The sequence below is a fragment of the Triticum aestivum genome, chromosome 5B (assembly GCF_018294505.1).
Source record: "Triticum aestivum cultivar Chinese Spring chromosome 5B, IWGSC CS RefSeq v2.1, whole genome shotgun sequence".
Lineage (NCBI taxonomy): Eukaryota > Viridiplantae > Streptophyta > Magnoliopsida > Poales > Poaceae > Triticum > Triticum aestivum.
The window spans coordinates 431,122,148-431,132,375 of NC_057807.1; positions in this window are offsets into that span (position 1 = coordinate 431,122,148).

Genomic DNA, 10,228 nt, shown 5'->3' on the forward strand with positions numbered 1-10,228 from the left:
GATCGGGTGTGATAAGCTCTACGTTCACATACAACGGGTGCAAGCCAGTTTTGCATGTGTAGAATACTTGGGTTAAACTTGACGAGCCTAGCATATACAGATATGGGCTCGGAACATTGGAGACCGAAAGTTTGAACGTGAATCATATAGTAGATATGATCAACATAGAGATGTTCACCATTGATGACTACTCCATCTCACGTGATGATCAGACATGGTTTAGCTGATTTGGATCATGTATCATTTAGATGACTTGAGGGATGTCTATCTAAGTGGGAGTTCTTAAGTAATATGATTAATTGAACTTTAGTTTATCATGGACTTAGTCCTGATAGTATTTGCAAATTATGTTGTAGACCAATAGCTCGCGTCGTAGCTCCCCTATGTTTTTGATATGTTCCTAGAAAAAACTAAGTTGAAAGATAAGAGTAGCAATGATGCAGACTGGTTCCGTGATCTGAGGTTTATCCTAATTTCTGCACAGAAGAATTATGTTCTTGATGCACCGCTAGGTGATAGACCTATTGCAGGAGCAGATGCAGACGTTATGAATGTTTGGCTAGCTCAATATGGTGACTACTTAATAGTTTAGTGCACCATGCTTTACGGCTTAGAACCGAGACTTCAAAAACATTTTCAACGGCACGGTGTTGGGGAACATAGCATGCAATTTCAAAAACAATGCCTAAGATCATGCAAGATCTATCTAGGAGATTCATAGCAACGAGAGGGGAAGAGTGTGTCCATGTACCCTCGTAGACCGGAAGAGGAAGCGTTAGTTAATGCAGTTGATGTAGTCGAACGTCTTCACGATCCAACCGATCCAAGTACCAAACATATGGCACCTCCGTGTTCAGCACACGTTCAGCTCGATGATGTCCCTCAAACTCTTGATCCAGTAGAGGGTTGAGGGAGCATTCCGCCAGCACGACGGCATGGTGACTATGTTGATGATGTGATCTGCGCAGGGCTTCGCCTAAGCACTATGACGCTATGACCGGAGGAGTAAACTGTGGAGGGGGAACCGCACACGGCAAAGAGAACAATTGATGTGTATTTGGGGTGCCCCCTGCCCCTGTATATAAAGGAGGAAGGGAGGAGGAGGACGGCCTAGGGGGCACGCCAAGTGTGGGGAGTCCTACCAAGACTCCCAGTCCTAGTAGGATTCCCCCTTCCTTTCCGGAGAAGGGGATAAGGGGAAAGAGGTAGAGGATAAGAAGGAAAAGGGGGCCGCGCCCACACCCCTAGTCCTATTCGGTTTGGCCTGGGGGGCGCATCTACCTGCGCGCCGCCTCCTCTCTTCCACTAAGGCCCATTATCGGTGTCAAAACCGATGGATCTCGGCTAGGGGGGTCCCGAACTGTGCGTCTAAGGCTAATGGTAACAGGAGGAGGGGGACACTATGTTTACCTAGGTTCGGGCCCTCTCTTTGGAGGTAATACCCTACTTCCTGCTTGATTGATCTTGATGATATGAGTATTACAAGAGTTGATCTAGCACGAGATCATAGAGGCTAACCCTAGAAGCTAGCCTATGATTATGATTGTTGTTGTCCTACGGACTAAACACTCCGGTTTATATAGACACCGGAGGGGGCTAGGGTTACACAAAGTCGGTTACAAAGAAGGGAATCTACATATCCGAATCGCCAAGCTTGCCTTCCATGCAAAGGAGAGTCCCACCCGGACACGAGACGAAGTCTTCCATCTTGTATTCATAGCCCAACAGTCCGGCTAACGTATATAGTCCGGCTATTCGAGGACCCCCTAATCCAGGACTCCCTCAGTAGCCCCCGAACTAGCCTCCAATGACAATGAGTCCAGCACACAGATTGTCTTCGACATTGCAAGGTGGGTTCCTTCTCCGAATTCTCCAAAGTACCTTTTGTAAAGAGTAGTGTCCGGCTTCCCATTTAATGTCACACTCATCAGCTTTTGTACCTTAATAGTCCCAGCGTCCATGTGTCGAGTGAATGCGAGAAGTCGGGGCATTTTCACATTTGCCACCCTGACCCTTTAAATTAATTGTCTATTTAAAGAGACGGGGATCCTCAGATCCAAACCACACCATCTTCCCTAAGCAAGGAATCATCAGAGCACGCCCGAAAAAACCATCCCAACATGGCCGACCATCGCAGCTCTTCCTCCTGCCCGTATAGCACCAAACCAGATGATTGATAGAAGTGTACCGTATTTCACTGTCAATTGGTGAAGTTGCAGACCCAGGGGTTTCTCCCACCTGCATATCTAGTTCCCATTCGAGCCGGATTAGCTACCTTTGACGGTTGGGAGCAGGTGGAGAATTTTCCAAAACCATCCGGGGGAAGCGAGTATGCCTCATCCCTTATTTGCTGAGGGGTATCGGATTTCCAATCCATCCGTTCCTCCGTGGGCTCCTGGAGTACTATGGCCTCCAGCTGCATAACTTTACCCCTGCCTCAATACTGCACATAGCAGGTTACGTCGCCCTTTGTGAGTTATTTCTAGGATGCGAAGCTCATTTCGAGCTATGGAAGAAGTTGTTCTGCCTCGTCCCTCGCAATCAAGAGGGATCTATATTCCAAGTGGGCGGAGCCGAGATATGGCGCATCGCCGGAACCGGATACCTATCTGGCACACCAAAGAAGACATCCGAAGAATGGCCTTCCAAGTGGTTTTATATAGAGGACATCTCCCTTCCCGACCCAATCCAAATAGGTCTTCCTGAGTTTACAAACACCCCATTGAAGAAGAGCCGCAGCTGGCGTCCCTAGAGCCCCAGGGAGGAAGATAACAGAGAGGTCCCTCAATTGATGAGCAAGATACAAAAGATTGCTCAATCCGGACTAACAATAATCGAGGTTATGACAATATGCATAATACGGGGGGTACATCCGCTCCAGTATCGAGGGCGTCTCATGTCGCACTTCAACAGAGAAAATGACGCCACCCGCTGTGGTCTGAAAGGTCCGGACTCCAATAGCGCACTAGTGAAAATACTATTTGATTTATACAAAGGAGAAGAAGAGGAGTTCATCCGCATTAAGCCGTGGGTCGGATTCCCCATGTAAAACCCTCCCAGCTGGGTAGGTTGCTATCCTTTACTCAACTCTATTGATTCCCTGAGTCCTTTATCACAAATATGTACTCCATCCATCTGTAACAGGGATGGCGGAAATTTACCAGGGAGATCCACAGCGCTGCTCCACAGCCAGAGGACCAGAACCGGGCCCTCGACCCCGGATTCGAAGAGGATACGGATATATTTGTGGAGATTGTCAAAGGGGTGTTTTACAAGGCGAGCTGTGACGGCATCGAGGTGGTCATCATCGCCGACTACCCTGGCCTCCTCCCTGTATCACATGTAAGTAAATAGGAGACTTATCCTCCGAAAAATGATCCCCTCTTTCCGCCTTACCCACCGCACAGTTCTTATGCTCTAAAGGGAAGGCAATCGGTGCGGCATGCCAAACCCGAGGCGACTCACCAACAAGGGGCGCCTAAGCTGAGTAGGCTTCCAAAAGGAAGGCAAACCGAAACGTGGCTGAGCTGCTCGAGATGGGCTTGCTAGAGCCACAGACCAGTATTTAAAAGTTGTACGAGTAAGTAAAAATCTGATAATTATATATATCAGTAGCCCCTGAGACTTGAAATAGTTGATACAACTGATTTAAGGATCATTGGATGGACAGGTTCTCATGGAGAAGAATAACCTGTTGTCTCAAAAGCTGGAGAAGTGTCAAACCCAGCTAAGGGCCGTGACTGCCAAACTAGAGGAATCCATGAAGGCCTCAACTGGTAATGTTTCTTTCAATCAAGAAAAAAATGCAATCACGTGTACCATTTGATGTTTGGCATGTTGCAGATCTGATAATAGATTCCGCATATAATACCGGAGTGAATCCGGAGATCCTACAAGAGGATGAACAACGAGTTCAACGACAACTAGATGCTGGCGAGCGTGTATTGACGCGGGTCAGGCGGGAGAAAAATGATCTCGAGGATGCCAATACCCGGCAAAGCATATAATTGAAAGATGCTCGGACCCAGCTAGCTGACTCCGTGAAGAACAATAAAAGGCTTCAACGCGGCATTTTTAGTATGTGCTCAAATGAACCTTTATATAGTTCGGCGAAGAAACAAACTAACAGAATTATGTCTATAGGTATGCTGACTGGCCATCCCGAAGAGGAGATGCCCGGATCCTCAGGCGATCTGCTACAAGAGCTTCCGCAACTACACGAACAAGTTTGGCAGGTCGTGCAGGGTGTCCCCAAGGCCTTGTGGCTGTCCGCCTCCCTATCAGGAAGTATGGGGAGCTTGTACAGCTACTCAAGGGGGCGCAGCGGTGTTTCTGACTATGGAGGATATCTGCCTATCGACAAGGTGCGAGGGAGGCTTGGGCCATGGTGAAAACACGATATACCAAGCTCGATCCGAATCATATGGCCCGGGTCGGACCTGTAGGTTCAGATGGGAAAGAAATTCCCGTTAGTCTGGTATATGACCAGGTAGGATTAGCCACAAAATATTCCCAACAGGATTGTAGGCTAGGCAGCTTGTTGGATGGCATAGAAGAAGAAGCTTTTGAGTCTAAGTGACTATGTACTTCAATTGGCATATTTGTCCCTAGTCGGATTGTAAATCATTTGTCATGGCGGACCTTTTCGCTTCGGCCTCCGGACCCGACAGTCCGGAGTGTTTCCGAATACCCACTCGGTTATGTGAACCGGGGTACGCGTGGAAACCAGGCGTAGGGGTCATAATTGCTTGAACAGACAAGTACCCAACTAGCTATTTTATATTACATGGATAGTAAGAAACATCTTCCAGAGAGAATAGTTTCGTTAAGGGTTCCTTTCCCTAGGTACGCATGCATTAATGTGCATGTCTGAATTGCGAGAAAAGAGCACAATCTATGTAACATCTGGGGTTTTGTATTGTGATAGTTAAAAGACATCTTTAGTTCACCGACCAAATATTCCCTTAAGAACGCTAGCTTTCGGCTTCACCCAGTCTGAGGTACACGTCCGGAGTACCCGTCAGTAACAATAGTAGAGGTGCTCCCCTTATGCCCTAGCCGAACTAATGGGAACGTAGGGCATAAACACAGGAGCCAGATAACCTAGCTTTGCCAAAACTTAAGTCATATTGATGCATATAATGGTGAAGAAAAGGTACATATGGAAAAAGGACGCATATGCAGTGGGCTTGATGCCCGAAAGATAATTATATTAAGCTTCTGTATAAGAAGCCCGGAGGTATAATGAGCGTACATACTTGAAGATTAGTAGATCACTAGTGTGGTCCAGCCACACTAAAGCTATAGAGCTATGAAAGAAAAAAATCAAGAAGAGATCTAAAAATAAAAAAATAAAAAGGAACGAAGGGAAGGATACGAACAAAGAGTTCGGTGCTAGGCGTAGAATCTTCAGAGTTTGACCGCGTTCCATGGATTCGGCTCGAGTCGATTATCTGATGCGTCACGCAGGCGGTACGCTCCTCTGGTGAGAACTTTGTCAATAATGAAGGGGCCCTCCCACTTGGGCTTGATCTTGTCCTTTTTCTTCTCCGGTAGGCGTAGAACGAGTTCGCCAATATCATAAGTTTTTGCCCGTACTTCTCTGCTTTGATACCTGCGAGCCTGTTGTTGATAAAATGTGGAACGAGCTTTTGCAATGTCGCGCTCCTCCTCCAAGGCATCTAAATTGTTCTCCCGATCAAGCTCGGCTTCTCTCTCTTCATACATGCGCACTCGAGGTGAGTCATGAATAATACCACAGGGCAGTACAGCCTCTGCGCCATACACCAGTGCGATTCGGCGTTGTCCGCAGCCCCCAGAGTACGGAGTCAAGCTCCTCGACCCAGTGTGTGTCTGATTCCTTTAGGGATCGCACTAGTATGGGTTTGATGCCGCTCATAATAAAACCATTCACTCGTTCGACCTGACCGTTTGTTTGAGGGTGATAGACGGAGGCGTAGTCGAGCTTAATGCCCATGTTGTCGCACCAAGTTTTCACCTCATCGGTTGTAAAATTGGAGCCGTTATCGGTGATGATGCTGTGGGGGACACCATATCGGTGCACAACCCCTGATATGAAGTCTATCATTGGTCCGGATTCGGCCATTTTATCTGGCTTGGCCTCTATCCATTTGGTGAATTTATCAACCATGACCAACAAGTATTTTTTCTTATGGCTTCCTCCTTTAAGGGGTCTGACCATATCGAGTCCCCAGACCGCAAAAGGCCAAGTTATGGGGATTGTTTGGAGAGCGGTGGGTGGCATATGGCTTTGGTTGGCGAAGAGTTGGCAACCGACACAATGTTGGATGAGGTCCAATGCGTCTGCTCGGGTCGTCGGCCAGTGAAAACATGTATGAAAGGCCTTGCTTACAAGGGCCCGAGCTGCAGCGTGGTGGCCGCCGAGTCCAGCATGAATTTCAGCCAAAAGCTGCCGCCCCTCCTCTTCGGAGATACATCTTTGAAGGACTCCGGTAGTGCTTTTCTTATAAAGCTCTCCCTCGTGGACCTTGTAGGCTTTAGAGTGCCGCACTATGCAGCATGCCTCATTTTGATCATCGGGGGGTTCTTGCCTATTAAGATAGGCTAAGAAGGGTTCGCTCCATGGGGCGATGACAGCCATGATAAGAAGGGCCGAAGGTGTTATTTCGGTGGCAGAACCCCCGATAATGTCAGTGTGTTCGGAATCTGGGGTTGTGGTCGGATCCGGATTAGTATGGCCGGACTCATTTTGCCACACCACAGATGGCTTGAAAAGCCTTTCCAGAAAGATGTTAGGTGGGACGGGGTCGCGCTTAGCGCCAATGCGGGCAAGAATATCCGTCGCTTGATTGTTTGCTCGAACCACATGATGAAATTCAAGCCCCTTGGTTTTGCTGACATTTGAAGGAAGGCATTACGATAAGCTACCATTTTTGGATCCTTGGCATCTAAGTCTCCATTTATTTGAGATATTGCGAGGTTTGGATCCCCACGCACTTCCAGGCGCTGGATGCCCATGGAGACAGCCATCCGGAGACCATGCAACAGAGCCTCGTATTCGGCTGCATTGTTGGAGTCTGTGTATAGTATTTGGAGTACGTATTGGACTGTATCTCCAGTGGGGGATGTTAGGACAACACCTGCTCCCAGACCAGCCAGCATTTTAGAGTCGTCGAAATGCATGATCCCATTGGAGTATGTGGCGTACTCTTTAGGGAGTTCGGCCTCTGTCCATTCGGCGACGAAGTCAGCCAGTACTTGCGATTTAATGGCTCGTCGTGGTTTATATGTAATGTCAAATGGGAGGAGCTTGAAGGCCCACTGAGCAATCCGTCTCGTCGCATCGCGGTTGTTTATTATGTCATTGAGTGGTACTTCGGAGGCCACCGTGATTGAACACTCTTGAAAGTAGTGTCGTAGTTTTCGCGATGCCATGAAGACCGCGTATGCTATTTTTTGATAAAGGGAGTACCGGGATTTGCATGGCGTGAGGATGGTGGATACGTAGTATACCGGCTTTTGAAGCGGGAACCTGTGTCTGTCCTCCTCTCGTTCGACGACGAGCACTGCGCTCACAACTTGGTGTGTTGTAGCTATGTATAACAACATAGGTTCGCCAACATTTGGTGCGGCCAGGATTGGGTTGCTTGCTAGAAGAGCCTTTATTTCTTCCAATCCAGCCGTCACCGCGTCCGTCCACTCAAAGTGTTCGGTTCGTCGAAGAAGGTGATAGAGTGGCAGTGCCTTTTATCCCAATTTGGAGATAAAGCAGCTTAAGGCTGCCACACATCCAATTAGTTTCTGGATTTGTTTGAGATCTGTTGGGGTAGCCAACTCTGACATAGCTCAGATTTTAGCCGGGTTTGCTTCAGTTCCTCTATTGGAAATGATAAAGCCCAGTAGCTTTCCATCGGGAACGCCGAAAACACATTTTTCCGGATTGAGCTTGACGTCGTATGTTCGGACATTGTCGAATGTGAGCCTTAGATCGTCTATTAAAGACTCGACGTGTCTGGTCTTGATGACCACATCGTCCACATATGCTTCAACTATTTTGCCGATTTGTTTCTCCAGGCATGTTTGAATCATGCGTTGGTAGGTAGAACCGGCGTTTTTTATCCCGAAAGGCATAGTGTTGAAGCAAAAAGGGCCATATGGGGTGATAAATGCCGTTGCGGCCTGATCCATCATCTTTATTTGATGGTATACGGAGTATGCGTCGAGGAAACACAATGAGTCGTGTCCTGCGGTAGCATCAATGATCTGATCAATGCGAGGGAGAGGGAAGGGATCCTTGGGGCAAGCCTTGTTGAGGTCTTTGAAATCAACACACAGGCGCCAGTATTTGTCCTTCTTTGGTACCATCACCAGGTTTGCTAGCCAATCTGGGAGTTTTATTTCTCTGATGAATCCGGCTTCAAGTAATTTGGCTAGCTCCTCTCCCATAGCTTGTCGTTTAGGTTCTGAAAAGCGCCGTAGTGTCTGCTTGACCATCTTATAACCCTTTAATATGTTGAGACTGTGCTCGGCCAGCCTGCGTGGGATCCCTGGCATGTCTAAAGGGTGCCAGGCTAAGATATCCAATATCTCGCGTAAGAACGCCCGCAGTGCAGCGTCGATTGTGGGGTTCAGCTGTGCCCCGATGGATGCTGTTTTCGTGGAGTCCGTTGGGTGGACTTGGAATTTGACTATTTCATCCACTGGTATGAAGGAGGTGGACTTGGGTCGCTTATCGAGTATCACGTCGTCCCTCTCCACTGTGGAGTGTAGTGCAGTTAATTCTTTGACCGCAAGGGCTTCGAATAATGCCTTGAGGGCCAGGGCGGCGGTTTTATTTTCCGCAGGGGGTGCTATGTCCGGATCACTAGCAAGAGTGATGATTCCATTGGGCCCAGGCATCTTGAGCTTCATGTACCCATAGTGGGGTATAGCTTGGAAGCTCCCGAATGCATCCCGCCCTAAAAGGGCGTGGTATCCACTAATGAAGGGGACCACTTGAAATATTATCTCTTCTCACCTGTAATTTTCCGGCGTGCCGAATACCACATCAAGTGTGATTTTTCCCACACATCGTGCCTCCTGGCTGGGAATAATTCCTCGGATGGTCGTGCTGCTTTGCTCAATGCGGTTCCTGTCTATTTCCATTTTGTTGAGAGTTTCCTCGTAAATGTGGTTTAGTCCACTACCGTCGTCCATAAGCACTTTGGTAAGTCTGAAGCCGTCCACAATTGGACTAAAGACCAAAGCGGCTGGTGCACGGACTGTTCTGAATTGAGGTTCATCGCTGGCATTGAAAGTTATGGCCATGTTGTTCCAGGGGTTTATTGCTGCAACGTGGCGGACTTCGGCGAGGCTGCGGAGTGCTCTCTTACGCCTGTTATTCGAGGCGAAAGTCTCGAAGACTGTCAATACCGTAGTATTGTTGTTTTCAATAGGATGATGCTCTGCGCTGTTGTTAATGAGGAGATCCGCGCCGCTCTTGGCCACCTGCCGAAGTAACCAACATGCTCTAAGGTTGTGTGTTGGTACGGTATCCGGTGTGGTGTGTATTTTACATGGACTATCGAGCCATGCCTCCAATACGGTTTCGTGCCCTGTAGTGGGTTTCGGTTTCTTCATGATTGGATCGGGTGACCTGCGAGGGTTCACCCTTTTAGTTCGGACGAGGGGTTTAGTGAGAGCCCGTGGGTCCCAAAAGGCTGCCTGAGTTTTCCAGACACTTTCCATCGTGCAGTACTTCTATACCATTACCGTCAAATCAACAAAGTGTGATATGTGACGGTGATTTATGGCGTTAAGGATTCCCTTGTCCGTGCAATTTTTGCGAAAGAATGAGATTACGTCTTCATCGCGATAGTCCTTAACCTTGTTCATGACAAGGAGGAATCTGGCCCAAAAGTGATGGACTGTCTCTTGGGACTATTTTCTGATGTGGGAAAGATCGCTTGTATCTGGGTGGGTGGGTGGATTTAAGTCCAAACCCTGACCCGATCCAGGACCCAGAGCTTGAGGGGCTTCCGGACTTAATAGTTCGGATCCTAGGATGCTACCCAGTTTTTCTATCTCGCTGTCCGATTCTAAGATCGGAGTCCAGGGCATGTCCTCCCACAAGCGGGTATCTGGCTCAGCGAGCTCAGGAATCCGGACATAGTTCGCACTCAATTTATAGGAAGAGTTGTTGCGTTGCTCCTCCACCACCGCAATCTGATGGGTGATTGGTGGAGAGTTAATCTCTCTCTGATTGGGT